Raw genomic sequence first — 18,594 nt, 5'->3', positions numbered from 1 at the left:
GGGGTTTTATCTTGTTCCTTCATCTGGTACATAGCCCTCTGCCTTTTCATCTTGTCTGTCTTTCTGTGGATGTGGTTTCTGTTCCACAGGCTGCAGGATTGTAGTTCTTCTTGCTTCTGCTTTCTGCCCTCTCTGTTTGCTATATGTCTTAAGTATTTTTTATTCCTGTGTTCCTCCATTACTGACTTCCTTTCTGTGAAGTAGATATTTTCTAGTGTACAATTTTAATTTCATTTCTTCTACTATATTTTTTTGAGTTATTTTCTTAGTGGTTCCCTGGAGACTGCAATTCACATCTTAACTTAAAACAACCCTGTTTGGAACTGTTCCAAGTTAATTTCAAAATTATACAAAAACTGTGCTCCTACATAGCTCTATTTCCTCCCCTTTTTTGTGCTATTATTGTCAAGCAAATACATCTATATTTTTTATTTATTTTAATTAATTTATTTTTAAAAATAAATTTATTTATTTATTTTTGGCTGCATTGGGTCTTCGTGCTGCACATGGGCTTTCTTTAGTTGCATCGAGCCAGGGCTACTCTTCGTCGCAGTGTTGGCTTCTGTTGTTGTGGAGCATGGGCTCTAGGCATGCAGGCTTCAGTAGTTGTGGCACAAGGGCTCAGTAGTTGTGGAGCATGCACTTAGTTGCTCCGAGGCATGTAGGATATTCCTGGACCAGGGCTCGAACCATGTCCCCTGCACTGGCAGGCAGATTCTTAACCACTGTGCCACGAGGGAAGCCTGCAAATACATCTTTATACAATATATGGCCATCAATATATAGTTTGTATCGTTCACAATTAGGTTATAATTAGTGCTTATGCAGTTGTCTTTTAAATCAGATAGGAGAGAAAGTTAGTTACAAACAAAATATACATGTATACTGTCTTTTATATACTTATTTAGTACCTCTTCCAATGCTCTTTATTTCTTCATGTGGATTCAAGTTACTCTCTAGTGTTCATTCATTTCAGCCTGAAAAAATCCTTTTAGTATTTTCTGTTGGATAGGTGTGTTGACAAATTCTTTCAGTTTTTGTTTATCTGAGAATGTCATAATTTCTCCTTAATTTTTTCTTGCTATTTTAATCTAACATTGTATTTTTTCTTACTGTGGTAAAATATACAGAACATAAAATTTATTATTTTAACCATTTTATTTATTTTTGGCTGCATTTGGTCTTTTTTGCTGTGCACAGGCTTTCTCTAGTTGTGGCGAGCAGAGGCTACTCTTCGTTGTGGTGTGCGGGCTTCTCATTGCGGTGGCTTCTCTTGTTGCAGAGCATGGGCTCTAGGTGCACAGGCTTCAGTAGTTGTGGCTCGTGGGCTCAGTAGTTGTGGTGCATGGGCTCTAGAGCACAGGCTCAGTAGTTGTGGCGCATGGGCTTAGTTGCTCCACAGCATGTGGGATCTTTCTGGACGAGGGCTCGAACCCCTGTCCCTTGCACTGGCAGGCGGATTCTTAACCACTGCACCACCACGAAGGTCCCTTAACCATTTTAAAGTGTATAGTTCTGTGGCATTAAGTACATTCACATTGTTGTGCAACCATCACCACCATCCATCTCCAGAACTTTTTCATCATCCCCAGTTGAAACTCTGTGCTCTTTAACCAGTAACACCCCAGACTTCCCTGGCAGTCTAGACTGTTCTTCCACTGCAGGGGGCATGGGTTCGATCCCTGGTCAGGGAACTAAAATCTCACATGCATGCTGCGTGGCACAGCAAAAAAAAAAAAAAAAAAAGCATATAGAAAAGCAAAAACACTAATTCCCCAATCCCTCTTACTCAGCCCCTGGCAAGCACCACCATTCATCTCTATGTCTCTATGAATTTGCCTACTCTATGTACCTCATATAAGTGGAATCATACAGTGTTTGTCCTTTTGATATGTAGATTATTGATTTTTCTCAAATTTTGGAAATTTTGAGCCATTATTTCTTCAAATATTCTCTTTGCCCATTTCTCTCTCTCCTCTCCTTCTGGGACTCTTCTTATGCATATGTTGATACACTTTAAAGTTTCCTGCAAATCTCTGAGGTTCTGTTCTTTTTCTCCAATCATTTTTCTTTTTGTTCCTCAGGTTGGATAATCTCAACTGACCTATCTTCAAGTTCTCTGATTCTTTTTTTAAAAATAAAACCTTATTGAGATACAACTTACATACCACACAATTCACCCAAAGTATACAATTCAATAGTTTTTAGTATTCTAAAAACAGAGTTCTACAACAATCACCACAACTAACTTAATTTAATTTAATTATTTATTTATTTTAATTAATTAATTTATTTATTTTTGGCTGCATTGGGTCTTCATTGCTGAGCACGGGCTTTCTCTAGTTGCAGCAAGCGGGGGCTACATTTTGTTGAGGTGTGCAGGCTTCTCATTGTGGTGGCTTCTCTTGTTGTGGAGCATGGGGTCTAGGCGTGCAGGCTTCAGTAGTTGTGGCACGCGGGCTCTGTAGTTGTGACTTGTGGGCTGTAGAGCACAGGCTCAGTAGCTGTGGTGCACAGGCTTAGTTGCTCCGCAGCATGTGGTATCTTCCCAGACCAGGGCTTGAACCCATGTCCCCTTCATTGGCAGGCGGATTCGTAACCACTATGCCACCAGGGAAGTCCCCACAATTAATTTTAGAATCTTTTTATCACTGAAAAATAAATCCTGTACCCATAGCAGTCACCCTCCATTTACCCCAAAGCCTCCAGCCACGGGCAACCACAAATCTATTCTCTTTTTTTATATATTTTCCTACTGTGAACATTCCATGTCTTCAACTTAAAGGTTTTTGGACAATAGATTTGGCCTGGTCACCATACCCAGCCCACCCTTCTGCCTAAATGGAATCAACTTTTCCTTCTTAATTCCCCCATCACAGAGATACAGGTTTCCTGCCACTTCCTTGTCCTCTTCCTTTATCTGCATCCCTGTTCTTCTCATCCATTCCTTTACTTCTTTTTCCTCTTTGCTTCTTCTCTCTTCTTCCTCCTCTTTGCTGTACACTTTACTTCCACTTCCCTGCTCTCTCCCCTGTACCTCCCACATCTGCTCTAGTCAGGCAACATGACTTACTGAATGTGCTTGGGTTTTGGCAGCAAGAAGATCTGAGTCTGAATCCCAGCACTGCTGTGTGTTTGGGGATGACTGTTTACTCACCTGTAAAATGGATTTAATAACAATTAACTATCAATGTTGTGGTGAGGAATAAATGAAATAATACATGCAAAGATTGGAACATGGTAAATTGTACTACATTGAAACATTACCTTTTTTTTCGATTCACTGAGGCATGCGGGATCTTTCGTTGTGGCCCACGGTCTCTTTTGTTGCGGTGCTCTGGTTTCTCTCTAGTTGTGGTGTGTGGGTTTTCTCTCTCTGGTTGTGGTCTGTGGGCTCCAGGGCATGTGGGCTCTGTAGCTTGTGGCACGTGGTCTCTCTCTTTGAGGTGCTCGAGCTCAGTAGTTGTGGCGCCCAGGTTTAGTTGCCCCACAGCAAGTGGGATTTTTATTTCCCCAACCAGGGATCGAACCCACATCACCTGCATTGGAAGGTGGATTCTTTACCACTGGACCACCAGGGAAGTCCCCTGAAACATTATCTTTATTCATTAATAAAGTCAGTATTATACATCATTATTTTTGCTATGACTATATTATTGTTTCCTTTTTTTCTGACTGTTAAATATTTGTATAATTTACTATCTATTGTTTTAAAGCATCTATTTCTTTTATTACTTCATGTCTTGATCCTTTTTTTCCCCTTACCATGGCATATGGTCCCCGTCTCTTTAATTGTTTGTATCCCTTCTAATGTGTAGCTCCTCAAGGGCGGACCATGTGTTGGTCGCCATCTGATGTCAGTGAACAGTGTCTGGATGTGACAGGGACCCAAAAAACATTTGCTAAAAGCCAAATGAATGAATGAAAGAAACTCTTCCCACTCTGGGACAGAAAGACGTACCCAGCAGTCTCAGGATACCTGTTTCTGTTTCCTGTTTCCCAGACCTCACAATGGGGTATCAGTATCACTGTTTTACCATTAGCTGAGGGCTGACCATGCTATTATTTATTAAAAGTTTTATTTAAGTGAACTTGCTGCTTTACTGCAATGTAGTCAGAAGGGAAATTTTATGTCAGTATCCTAAGATGAAAAGCCAGTATCATTTGTCTTTATTCATTAACATACACATATGAATGTTCCAAATTAAAAAAAAAACATTCCTTTGTGTATCCCCTAAAGTGATCTTGGGTATCATACTTTGGGAAATATTACTTCTCATTCAGCATTTTTCCCATCCAATATACTGGCCATTTACATGGCATATGGGAATTTCTGATTTTTCCTGTCCTTCTCCTTCCCAAGGCCTGAGATGTTATATCCTATGAAAAATGACAATTTTGGGCTTCCCTGGTGGCGCAGCGGTTGAGAATCTGCCTGCCAATGCAGGGGACACGGGTTCGAGCCCTGGTCTGGGAAGATCCCACATGCCGTGGAGCAACTAGGCTCGTGAGCCACAACTACTGAGCCTGCATGTCTGGAGCCTGTGCTCCGCAACAAGAGAGGCCACGATAGTGAGAGGCCCGCCCACCGCGATGAAGAGTGGCCCCCGCTTGCCACAACTAGAGAAAACCCTCACACAGAAACAAAGACCCAACACAGCCAAAAATAAAAACAAAAAAACAAAAAAACACAAACAACATGATGGTTTAAAAAAAAAAAAAAAAGACAATTTTTTTGGTTTCACTTAATTTGAATTTATATGGGGTCAACTCAGGATGGTCTAGAAGAGCCAATCACGTTTGGTGCCCAGGTGTGCATTCTGCTGCCCTTGGGGCTTGGTCCTTGGTTGTTCTTATTTCATTGCACCCCTTTGGTTCCCCCCCACCTTGGTTGAGGCTGCCATGACCTGCCTCTGAGCACAAGACATTAGATTTTTAAGATTTGTAAATCTGATTACCCAGAAAGATCAGGATAAGGGCTCAGATGAATACTTGGACTCACCAGGGGAAAAAAAACAAAACATGTCATTATTACGTACCATGTCATTGTTTCCAGTTAGCCCAGGATTAGTGTTTTATGTTACAGAACATAAAGTATCTCTAAACATGCTAGGAGAAATTTTTCCTTGTAAAATATCCTTCATAATTATATCATTGCTGCTGATTTATAATTTCCATTATACACAAGTTTGCTGAGAGGTTCATAACTCTGCTTTAGTTCCCATAAAGTGCCTTTTTGGCAGGTAGATTGTTGAACTGGATGCAAATCCTCTCTCTATATTAAGTGAAAACTTGTTAAGTCACTTTATTTAGATCAAGGAGGGATATTGATCTGCTTTCGGAGAGGGTACACTTTCTGATCTGTCCAATTCCCACAGTTATAGAAGGCTGTTTTACAAAGAAATACTCAGGAGGTTTGCCTTCGTTCACAGGGATAAGTACTGCCGAACACGGGAAGGCCCTCCTCCTTCTTTTTTTTTTTTTTTTTTTTTTAAAGAAATTCACGTTCTTTTATTTATTTATTTATTTATTTATGACTGCGTTGAGTCTTCGTTTCTGTGCGAGGGCTTTCCCTAGCTGCGGCAAGTGGGGACCACTCTTCATCGCGGTGCGTGGGCCTCTCACCATCGCGGCCTCTCTTGCTGCGGAGCACAGGCTCCAGACGCGCAGGCTCAGCAATTGTGGCTCACGGGCCCAGTCGCTCCGCGGCATGTGGGATCTTCCCAGACCAGGGCTCGAACCCGTGTCCCCTGCATTGGCAGGCAGATTCTCAACCACTGCGCCACCAGGGAAGCCCCCTCCTCCTTCTGAGGAGCAGAACTGCTGGGCGACAGGGAGCTTAGAACCTGTTCTCCTGTGCTCTGCTAGGGGAGAGCCGAAGCCTGCCTGTAAGTGTGTCCTCCACCTGGGGTCCTGCCCCCAACTCTGCTCCGGCTCCCTGGCTCTGGTTGCCACAGTTCAGTTCTGGCATGAAGTGGCCACTAGTGCCAGCATCATTGGTCCTCTCCTCTTGCAGAATTTGTTTGGAAGAACTTTGGGGGCCCTTGTGAGAGGGACAGGTCCTCTGGCTAATCGAAGAGGCTGGTTACTTTGCCAGTGTCCCAAACTGACAAGTGACTGTGGCAAATAAATCACAGTCACTGGGACTTCCCTGGTGGCACAGTGGTTAAGGATCCGCCTGCCAACGCAGGGGACATGGGTTCGAGCCCTGGTCCAGGGAGATTCCACATGCCGCGGAGCAACTAAGCCCGTGTGCCACAACTACTGAGCCTGCGCACTAGAGCCCACGAGACACAACCACTGAGCCCATGTGCTGCAACTACTGAAGCCTGTGTGCCTAGAGCCCGTGCTCCACAACAAGAGAAGCCACCGCAATGAGAAGCCCACGCACTGCAACAGAGAGTAGCCCCGCTCGCCACAACTAGAGAAAGCCAGCGTGCAGCAACGAAGACCCAAAGCAGCCAAAAAATACATTAATTAAAAAAAAAAAATCACAGTCACTTATTTTGAAATATAAAGTCTAAAAATTCTATCCAGGCAATTCCCTGGTGGTCCAATTGTTAGGACTCCATGCTCTCACTGCTGAGGGCCCGGGGTTCAATCCCTGGTTGGGGAACTAAGATCCCATAAGACGCGAGGCCTGGCCAAAAAAAAAAAAAATTCCATCCAGACTCTCTGAAAGAATACAAGCCAGAAGTTTTTCTTTTAGGGCACCAGTGAAGTCAACGATAAAGTGGTTTTCTTCTTCCCTCATGTAGGTCTTCTCAAGCGGGTGAGAAGGGGAAGGAAGGTGCCTCTTGACACCTGCTGTTTGCATTTGTCCTTTTGAGCATTTTTGTTCCTGGGTGAGAGCAGCTTAGTGACCACACAAAAGAGCAAAGACGCTGCCTATGGTCTGAGTCATTCCCCTCTGCTCACATTTTGGTGTTCACACAGAATAATCCCTATGAAGAAGAATTCGCTCTTTCCTTATTAACAAACCAGTGATTCCTTCTCCCAACTCTAGATGCCAATGTCCCGTGTGTTGGGGAGGCCACGGTTTCCCGGGCTGGTGCCTTTCATCATTCTGTTTCATCTACCTGGAAAACCCATCCCTGTTTTCAACTGCACATCTCAAATGCCATCTCATTCAGGTTGCTTTTCTGTCTCTCCTTACTTTACATAGCACTCTGTGAGTTTCTTCTAGAGCTTCCCTCATTCTGTGATACTGGAGTTCTGTGTGGCCTGCGATCTCTCCCCACTGGGCTGTGTGCGCCCTGAAAATAGGCCCTGTGTTCTCTCACACCCTGTATCCCTCCACACCCTCCCCCAGAGGGCTGAGGACAGCATGTGTCGAATTAAACCAATTGCATCTATCTTTGCTTCCTTGTTTTCTATTTTTCCCTGATTTGAACCCGTAGCTTCAGTCGTCACTAGTTTCTGGATATACCTCTCTTTCTCCTCGTCCATCTCTTCATTTGTTGAGCATTTATCATGTTCCTTCCAAGTGTCGGAAGGTCACAGTGAACAAAACACTGTCCCAGGTGACCAGAAGCCCTGGTCCAAGGAGAGCGATAGGGAGGGGGGAAGGGCAGACTGCAAGGGGGCCGTTGATGCAGTTTAGGGAAGTTGGAGGCTTTCCTGGGCTGCCATGTCTAAGCTGAGGCCCCTGGCATTTGCTCATGTATTCCCTCTGCCTGCATGCACCCCTTCAACCCCTGAGACCAAATCCATATGGCTGTTCTCCCCTCCATACCCTCATCCTGGACGTGCCCTCCTGGGTCCTCTGACATCCTGGTCTCTCTTTGCCAGTGTCCGAGGGCATAGGCATTTGTCCTTGACCTTTTCCTCATTCTTCCTGGTTTGGTTCTCAGCTCAATGTAGATGACTTCTGAACATGTGTCTCTAAGCCCATCTTTCTCACCTGAAATAAATCACTACCTGCTTGCTGGATCCAGCCCTCTAGACATTCTGCTTTCTCAAACTTTGGCACATCTAGAACAGAACACGGTATTTTTCTTCTGAGTCCCGGCTCCTGAGACATTCAGGTGACATTCAGAGGTCTTGGGCTAGAGAAGGCAGGCTTGCTTTTTTGTCTTTTTACGTAACCTGATACAAAGTTTACCCTTGTCATGTTCTCTCTTGCTTAGATGTTCTTTGGTGACAAGTACAACCATTCTATTATTTGTCTCTGTTCATAGGTAATTGTTCCTACCAACCTGCATCAAGGAGCACTGGCTGGCAATTTACATCTCAGAGGCCATACCCCGACCTCCAGGGGGTGCCGTGGGCCGGCTGGCTGGGTTTGCCTGCGGCCAGTTGTCTGAGCACCAGACAGCGCTGATATTTTAGGATGGTCACTCCCACTATTCACCAAATACTTCCAGCTTTCTGCTGCCCCGGCCTTGGTAGGACTGCATTTCCTGGCCCCCTTGTGTTGGGTAGGGCCATGTAGCTCCTTCTAGCTCCTGAGTGCTGAGTGGAAGCACCATGCCTGGGCTCAAGCATCTAATTTTGAGTACGAGACCCTTCCAAGATCTCTTTCCCTTTGCTCTGTGCCGGCAATGTTTGTGATGACAGCTGCTTCCCCAGTCTGGGTCCTAGAATGAGGAGATGTGGGGCAGTGGCCCCAGCCAGCTCATGATAGACACATAGATCCAGTGGAAATAACCTCTGTTGTTATAAACCACTGAGGTTTGGGTTGTTGGTAATGTATCTTATCCTGACTAGCACCCTGCTGTGTGGAGTGAAGTCATATTTAGCACCTTTTCTATTTCAAGCATGTGTTCAGTTTTTGTAATAGCTGCCATTTCCACGTCCATGAACTTTGTAGATGAAACTCCCCACACCAATAGGTTTCTCCTGAAACAGTGGTTGGAAGTATATACACACTGATGTCATATGTTTTATACAAACCTCACCCGTGTGAAATCAGAGTAGGTTCCACACTTAATGAGTAAATAAGTTAGGCAGGGACCACACGTACTGTCGAGTTCGCCTTAAGCTGCAGCTGCCTCTGCTGTCACACCACACCTTCGATCCCATGCTTGGCTCTGAGCTTGCATCCACAGCACCCAGCACTCAGCGGCTGCCTCGGGCTTTTTCGTGTCCGCTGTCACTCACTCTGACAAGTCAGAAGTGGCGTTTCCACTGGTGTCAGCCCCTCCGATCTCTCTCCTCCTTGTTCCAACCTGTCAGCAGAGTTTCAAGTTAGAAGAGCTCCTAATGGTCACATACCCATCTCTCAAACCCCAAGATAGAGAAAGGGAAACCAGGTGGGACCATCCATCTCCAAGTGGCAGAGGATGGACATCTGGGTTCCAGCCAAGGCCAGTCCTTGCAGATTCTACAAGAGACCACGCCCCATTCCCCCAGCCTCAGATACTGCTCCCTCTGCCTGAGGCTGGGTGGCTAACTCCCCCATCTTCAGGTCTAGCCCTCCCAGTGGGCAGACCCTGCCCCCAAGATTTAAAATTGCAACCAGCTCCTTTCACCTTCCTTAACGCGCTCCATCTTCCTTGCCTTACGTCTTTCCTCCATAGCACTCAGCTCCTTACAACATCCATACCATTTACTAATTTATTGTGTTTATTGTTTCTTTTTTTCTCCACTAGAACATGAGCTCCACAAAAGCAAGGAATTTTGTCTTTTTTTTTTTTTTTGTCAGTCTTATATCCTAAGTAAACAGAACAGTGCCTGGCACAAAATAAAGATGCTTAATAAATATCTGTTGACTGAATGAACAGCATAGGGCCGGGCACCTGTGATTTTGACAGGATCCCTGAGTGAGTCCAAGCAGAGCAGAGAGAAAGCTACTGCCCTATGGTCCCTAGTTCACTGGTGATGTGTGTAGTTCTTGCTCTTTTCTTGATTAGGACCTAAGTGGACAAGCATGTTCTGGTTTATTCCTGCCGGTCAGGGACAGCATCCCTCCCACAGCTTTGGCAGAGCAAGGAAAGAAAGTTGGTTCTATGCGAGCCCATGATGGCTGCTTCTCCCAGTGCCTGTATTCTAAATGGACACATACCAAAAAAGAACACCGATCATAGTGACACAGAATAACTCTTAGTGATTATTAAATTCGGGATAAAGGTAGAGGACGTTTTTTTTCCCCTAGTTAAATTTTTGGAGCAGAAGTCTCCCTGGCTTCCTGTGGCTGTCAGGAGAGTTTCTGATGCCTACTGTGGCATTGCTTTTGTTCTGAACATTGAGTAGCAACAGGGAGACACAGTGCCATGACATTATCTGTGCTTTGCAAGAGAAGAAACATCATAGTTGGCAAGCACATAGACGCCATTTATTTATTTATTTATTTATAAAACTACTTTATTTAGGTATGATTGACACGTAAAAAAGCTGTACCTACTAATGCATACAACTCAATGAGTTTGGGGATAAATGTACACCCGTAAGACCATAACAACCATCCAAGCCATAGACATACCCATCCATTCCCAAAGTTTCCTCCCATTCCCCCTTACTATTTTATTATTATTATTTTTTGTGGTAAGAACACTTAAAATAAGATCTACCCGCTTAGCAAATTTTGAGTGTACAATAAAGTATTGTTAGCAGTAGGCACTATGCTGTATAGATTTCCAGAACTTATTTTGCATTAACTGAAACTTTGTACCCTTTGACCATCACCTCCCTATTTACCCCTCTTTCCAGGCCCCCCTGGTAAACACCATTTGACTCTGTGCTTCTAGAGTTTGACTCTCTTAGATCCCACATATAAGTAATACCATATGGTATTAGTCTTTCTTTGTTGGGCTTATTTCACTTAGTATAATGTCCTCCATGTCCAACCATGTTGCCGTAAATGGCAGGATTTCCTTCTTTTTTTAAGGCTGAATAATATTCCTTTGGATGTATATACCACATTTTAAAATTCATTCATCCACTGATGGAGATTTAGATTGGTTCCATATCTTGGCTACTGTGAATAATGCTACAATGAACCTGAAAGTGCAGGTATCTGAAATGCACACAAACTCTGAAAAAAATTTAAATTATTTTTAAAGAGTACTGGGATTTCCCTGGTGGTCCACTGGGTAAGACTCCACTCTCCCAATGCAGGGGGCCCGGGTTTGATCCCTGGTCGGGGAACTAGATCCCACATGCATGCTGCAACTAAAGATCCCACATGCCGCAACGAAGATACCTCGTGCCTGAACTAAGACCCAGCGCAGCCAAAATAAATAAATAAATAAAATTTAAAAAGAGTACCATTTGTTCATATTTTTTGGCCTGATCTGTGTTAGTCTTGTGTATTTTTAATCTGCCTTCTGTTTGCAATATTCTTTTCCTTAGTTTTTTTTTTTTTTTAAATCAATAGACCATTTTTAGACCAGTTTTAGGTTTACATTAAATTGAGCAGATAGTAGGGAGAGTTCCCACATATGCCCGCCAACACACGCAGTTTCCCCTATTATTAACCTCTTGCATTAATGTGGTATATTTGTTAGAATTGATAAACCAGTATTGATACATTATTATTAACTGAAGTGCATAGTTTACATTAAGGTTCACTCTTTGCATTGTACATTTTCTATGGGTTTTGACAAATGCATAATGTCATGTATCTACCATTATAGCATAATACAGAATCGTTTTACTGCCTTAAGAATCCCCTGTGCTCCACCTATTTCTCTCTCCCACCCCCAAACTCCTGGCAACCACTGATCTTTTTACTGTCCCTATAGCTTTGCCTATTCCAGAACGTCATATAATTGGAATCACATACTGTGTAGCCTTCTCCAACTGGCTTCTCTTACTTAGCACTATGTATTTCAGGTTCTTTCATGGTTTTTTGGGCTTGATAGATCATTTCATTTTATCATTGAATAATATTCCACTTTATGGATTACCATAATTTATCTGTTCACCTTTTGAAGGATAGCTTGGTTGCTTTCAGTTTTTTAGCAATTATGAATAAAGCTGCTATAAACATTCATGTGCAGATTTCTGTGTAGACTTTTTTTTTTAATAAATTTATTTATTTACTTTTGGCTGTGTTGGGTCTTCGTTGCTGCGCGTGGGCTTTCTCGAGTTGTGGACAGTGGGGGCTACTCTTCGTTGTGCTGCTTAGCCTTCTCCTTGCGGTGGCTTCTCTCGTTGCAGAGCACACGCTCTAGGCGCAGGGGCTTCAGTACTTGTGGCACGCGGGCTCTAGAGCACAGGCTCAGTAGTTGTGGCACACGGGCTTAGTTGGGCCTGTGGGATCTTCCTGGACCAGGGCTCAAACCCGTGTCCCCTGCATTGGCATGCGGATTCTTAACCACTGCGCCACCAGGGAAGCCCTAGACATCAGTTTTTAACTCATGTGGGTAAATACCTTGGAGTGTGATTGCTGGATAGTATGGTAAGAGTATGTTTGGCATTGTAAGAAAATGTCAACTGTATTCCTAAGTGGCTATACCGTTTTGCATTCAGAGTTCTTGTTGCTGCACATTGTTGCTAGCATTTAGCGTTGTCTGTCCTTTGGATTTTGGTTATTTCAAAAGGTGTGCAGTTGTTTAATTTGCAATCCCTAGTGAGATATTATATTGAGCATCTTTTCACATGCTCATTTGCCATCTGCATAACTTATTTGGTGAGGATCTGTTCAGATCTTTTGCCCATTTTTAAACTTGGTTGTTTGTTTTCTTATTGTTGAGTTTTAAGAGTTCTTTGCATGTTGTGGATATAATTCCTTTCTCAGGTATGTGTTTTGCAATTTTTAAAAATATAGCAGCTCTATTGAGATAATTCACACACCTTACAATTCACCCTTTTAAACTGTCTAATTCAATGATGTTTAGTATATTTAGAGTTGTACAAACATAACCACAACCAATTTTAGAATACCATCACCTCAAAAAGAAACCCAAGACTATTAACAGTCACTTCCCATTTCCCCCCAACACCTCTAGCCCTAGGCAACCACTAATTTACTTTCTGTTTCTATAGATGTGCCTATTCTGGACATCGCATATAAATGAAATCATATAAAATGTGATGTTTTGTGACTGGCTTCTCTCATTTAGCATAATTTTTTAAGGCTCATCTGTATAGTAGCTTTTATCAATACTTTATTTCTTTATGTGGTTGAATAATATTCCATTGTATGGGTGTATCATATTTTGTTTATCATTCGTCAGTTGGACATTTAGGTTTTTTCCACTTTTTGGCTATTATGAATAATGTTGCTATGCACATCTGTGTACAACTTTTTGTGTGGACATATGTTTTCATCTCTCTTGAGTATATACCTAAGAGTGTAATTGCTGGGTCATATATGGTAAAACTATATTTAACTTTTTGAGGAACTGCCAAACTGTTTTCCAAAATGGCAGCACAATTTTGCATACCACTAGCAACGTGTGAAGATTCCAATTTCTCATAGTCTCATCAACACTTATTATTCTCCATCTTTTATTTTTGGGCCACACTGTGCAGCATGCGGGATCTTAGTTCCCCTACCAGGGATCGAACCCATGCTCCCTGTGAGTCTTAACCACTGGACTGCCAGGGAAGTCCCCATCTTTTTTACTATGGTCATTTTAGTGGGTTTGAAGTGGTATCTCATTGTGATTTGGATTTGCATTTCCTAATGACTAATGATGTTGAGCATCTTTTCATGTGCTTATTCACCATTTGTATGTCTTCTTTGGAGAACTGTCTTTTTTTGTCTTTTTTTTTTTTTTAATATTTATTTATTTATTTATTTATTTTTGCTGTGTTGGATCTTCGTTTCTGTGCGAGGGCTTTCTCCAGTTGTGGCAAGCGGGGGCCACTCTTCATCGCGGTGCGCGGGCCTCTCACTATGGCAGCCTCTCCTATTGCAGAGCACAGGCTCCAGACGCGCAGGCTCAGTAGCTGTGGCTCACGGGCCCAGTTGCTCCGTGGCATATGGGATCCTCCCAGACCAGGGCTATAACCCGTGTCCCCTGCATTGGCAGGCAGATTCTCAACCACTGCGCCACCAGGGAAGCCCTGTCATTTTTTAATTGAGTTGTTTTTCTTTTTGTTATTTGGTTGAAAGAGTTATTTATATATTCTGGATACTAGACCCTTATCAGATCTATAACTTGGAAACACTTTTTCCCATTTGCTGGGTTGTCTCTTTACTTTCTTTTTTTTTTTTAATTAGTTAATTTATTTTTATTTTTGGCTGCCTTGGGTCTTTGTTGCTGCGCGTGGGCTTTTCTCTAGTTGCGGCGAGCGGGGGCTACTCTTCGCTGCGGTTTGCGGGCTTCTCATTGGGTGGCTTCTCTTGTTGCAGGGCATGGGCTCTAGGCCCACGGGTTTCAGTAGTTGTGGCACTCAGGCTCAGTAGTTGCGGCTCGCGGGCTCTAGAGCGCAGGCTCAGTAGTTGTGGTGCATGGGCTTAGCTGCTCCACAGCATGTGGGATCTTCCCGGACCAGGGCTTGAACCCATGTCCCCTGCACTGGCAGGCGGAGTCTTAACCACTGCGCTGGAAGTTCATCTTTTTACTTTCTTGATAGTGTTCTTTGAAGCACAAAAGTCTGTAATTTTGAAGAAGTCAACTTTGTCTATTTTCCTTTTGTTGCTTGTGTCTTCTTGCCTAATCCAAGGTCATGAAGATTAACACCTATGTTTTTTTCTTTTTTTAAAATATTTATTTATTTATTTTATATTTAGGCTGCACCGGGTCTTAGTTGCAGCACGCAGGATCTTTGTTGCGGCATGCAGGATGTAGTTCCCTGACCAGGGATTGAACCTGGGCCCCCTGCATTGGGAGCGTGGAGTCTTAGCCACTGGACCACCAGGGAAGTCCCAATGCCTATGTTTTCTTATAAGAGTTTTAGTCCTTACATTTAGGTCTGTGATCGATTTTGAGTTAATTTTTGCATATGGCGCTTGTGAGGAAGGGGTCCAACTTCATTCTTTTGCATGTGAATAACCAGTAATCCCAGCACCATCTGTTGAAATGATAGCACACAGACTCTTAAGGAAGAAGCTAGTGTTACATTTGAAAGAGGCAAAAGAAAACTTCTCAGCCAGGTCTTCTGACTCCATGCTTTCCTTTGGGGCCACCTGACGAAGAGTTACTCTGCAGTCAAGTGCTGATGGTGGCCATGACCAATTGTTCTCATCTTTCAAGACTCATCTGTACTCCACACCAATTTCCTTCATCTTCTAGTGCACTTAGAACAGAACAGAATCTCCATGAAAGTTTCTTATAGGTTTAGCCTGACCGACTCTCTGAAGCTTGAACCTTTCCCACAGGATCCTGGATAAACTGCTGCCCTGTCTCTCTTTAGATACCTCCTAGTAAGAGGAAACTCACTAGTTTCCAAGTTATAAGTTCCACTGGTGGATGGCTTGGTAATAATAATGACAATGATAATAACAGCAACAACAACAACTATTTTTTCAGTCCTTACATTGTGATAAGATATCATCTTTTAATTCTTACAACAACCATCTGAGGTAGTTATTCTTAGTCTATTTTACAGAGAAGCCCAAAGAAGTTATTCGCTCAAAGTCACACACAACGTTACTTTAACTGGGTGCATCTAGGTTCAAACCAGGTCCATCTGCCTCCAAAGGCTGTGTTCCTAATCATTATACTCTTCAAATGTGCTGTTGTGGAAGAGAACAGACTTGATTCTCTTCTCCTCTGTGGGCACACAGGAGGACCATATTTCCTGGCATCCTTGTGATTAGGTGGGACTGCATTACTATGTCTAGGCTGTGAGTGTAATTTCCAGGCTGAGGCATTTAAGAACAGGTGTGAGTTTTCCACTCTCTTGTTTTCCTCTTGCAGCAACCCTGGAAGCAATGGTTGGAAACAGTGGAACTGTAAGATGAAAGGTGTCTTGATTGCTAAATCACTGCACGGCAAATAGCTACTCTGGCCTGCATTTAACCTTGCATGAACAAGATACAAATTTTATGTGTTATGCTCCTGAGAGTTCAAGGTTGGTTTGTTCTTGCAGTGTAGACTATCCCATCCTGAGTATTAAAGCTGAATACTGTAAGTGCCTCCATTTATTTTCCTCTTGATTAGAGTTCTGCTTTCTAGGGTTATACAGGTATACACAAGGATATGCCACATAATCTCAGTTTCCGATACTTGCCGTGATGTTTTATTTGTTATCATTTCCTTTGTGCTCATCTCATGTCACTGGTTAGTTATAATCTCCTTAGCAGGTCAGAGATTATGTTTTACATTTCTTCTTTATCCTAGCAGTTCTAGGCACAAAATCAGTGCTGAAGCAATGCTAGTTAATTGTTGAATTTATATTACCCAGGGAAAACTATCTGTATTTACTCTGGCTTTAAAAAGTTAATATTCATTAGATTTTTAAGTTCAGTTGAAGGCCCTATTCTATTTATAAACCTAGAAAATTTTAGCAATTACTTTTAAGGACTTTTATGTATTTTTTTATTTTTTAAATATTTAATTTTATTTACTTTTCGCTGCGTTGGGTCTTTGTTGCTGCGTGCAGGCTTTCTCTAGTTGTGGTGAGCTAGGGGCTACTCTTTGTTGCGGTACGCGGGCTTCTCATTGCGGTGGCTTCTCTGATTGCAGACCACAGGCTCTAGGTGCGTGGGCTCAGTAGTTGTGGCTCACGGGCTCTAGAGCGCAGGCTCAGTAGTTGTGGTGCACGGGCTTAGTAACTCCACGGCATGTGGGATCTTCCCGGACCAGGGCTCGAACCCGTGTCCCCTGCATTGGCAGGCAGATTCTTAACCACTGCGCCACCAGGGAAGTCCCTCTATTTCCTTTTAAAGGTACTTCAATTATTTAACTGACAAACCCTTCCAAGTACCTAAGTAATTTTTATAAATCTAATAAATTAAGCATATAGATATGGTGAATCTAATTTCTCTGACATGTTTCTCTACTGTATATAAACTTGGTAAGATTTCTACTTAAAAATCATAAATCTATATCAATTACCTGATAACACATTTTTGATACAAACACAAACTTATAGAAAAGTTGTAAGTACAGTACAGAGAACTTTTTCCCTGAACCATTTGAGAGTAAGTTGCCAATCTGATGCCCCATTACCTCCGAATATTTCAGTGTGTGTTTTCCTGCAAACAAGGACATTCTCCTATGTAACCACAACACAGGCATTAAAATCAGGAAATTAATACTAATACCATTAACTCTTCAGACTCCAACAGAATTTTGTCTATAGCCCTAACGATGTCCTTTACAGCAAGCCAATCAAGCTCAGAATCACGTGTTCATTTAGGCGTCATGTGTCTATTCTCCTTCAGTCTGGCAGTTCCTCAGGCTTTCTTTGACTTTCATGTCCTCGGTATTTTTGAAGGTTACAGGCCAATTGTTTTGTCCTGTTCAGTCATGACCTTCAAGGTCATTCTATTTCCCCTGTCCTCAACCTCAACCCCCACCCCTTTCCCCCAGCATCCAGCCCAGATCCTCATGCTACAAACTTCCGTCGCTTCTTTTTTCCTGTGTAGGGTCCAGAGGAAGGCTCCTTTTGCAGACAAGCCCCCTGCCTTACAGCTTGGAGCACAGGCACCCCCTCTGCCCCCGCAGGTCTCCTCAGCAGGGTGAACCAGTTCCCTTAACACCAGGCACCAGCATGTGGACAAAGAACTCATGCTGTTGTGCTGAGCCTGGTGACTTAAACTGTAAAACTGCAGTCCAAGTTGTTAAACCCAGATTCAGGTAGACAGCCAAAGAGGGCCAAGGCTGCCCTGCATCTGGGTTTTGGCAGACAGAGCAGTTTCCCCATCTGTGGAGCCTTAGTGTGGCCTTTCTCTCTAGGAGGCAAAGCCGGTATAATTTATTGGGCCATAACTGTTGAAAGGAACAGTCCTTCAGGCCATTGATTCAGGCCAAAAATGTTTCTTTATTGAGCATTCTCAATGTTCTCTGCCTTATGCTCTGTGTGTGTGTGTGTGTGTGTGTGTGTGTGTATGTTGGGGAGAGTCACAAAAAAGACCCAGACCCAGACCCTCTTCTGTGGCTTACCAGTCAAGCAACAAAAGAAAGCAGAATAGGGGCTTCCCTGGTGGCGCTGTGGTTAAGAATCCGCCTGCTAATGCAGGGGACATGGGTTTGAGCCCTGGTCTGGGAAGATCCCACATGTTGAGGAGCAACTAAGCCCATGCGCCACAACTACGGAGCCCGCATGCCACAACTACTGAAGCCTGCGCACCTAGAGCCCGTGCTCGCAACAAGAGAAGCCACCACAATGAGAAGCCTGTGCACCGCAATGAAGAGTAGCCCCCGCTCACCGCAACTACAGAAAAGCTCGTGTGGAGCAACAAAGACACAACACAGCCAAAAATAAAAATAATAAATAAAATAAATAAATTTATTAAAAAAAAAGAAAGAATGCCACTAGTGTTAAAAAAAAAAAAGAAAGCAGAATATGCTAAAGCCAAATAAGTAGTAGAAACAGTAAATGCTAAATAATTTCTAAGGAAGAACTTCTCACAGTGGACTTGAATTTCACAGGGTTTGAAAGCTGAATGGGATCTAGTCAGTGAATGGCCAGGTGAGGGAGATGAGCTCACAGGATGGGTATAGAAGTTTCCGGGACACATCTGGCAGTGGCAAGTTGTAGGTATAGAATTCCTTAGGTGGAGGCTCCTGGGGAAGTTCTGAGGGAAGAGCT

The sequence above is a fragment of the Balaenoptera borealis genome (genome assembly GCF_965194805.1).
Source record: "Balaenoptera borealis genome assembly, chromosome: 10".
NCBI lineage: Eukaryota > Metazoa > Chordata > Mammalia > Artiodactyla > Balaenopteridae > Balaenoptera > Balaenoptera borealis.
This window is presented reverse-complemented; position numbering follows the sequence as displayed.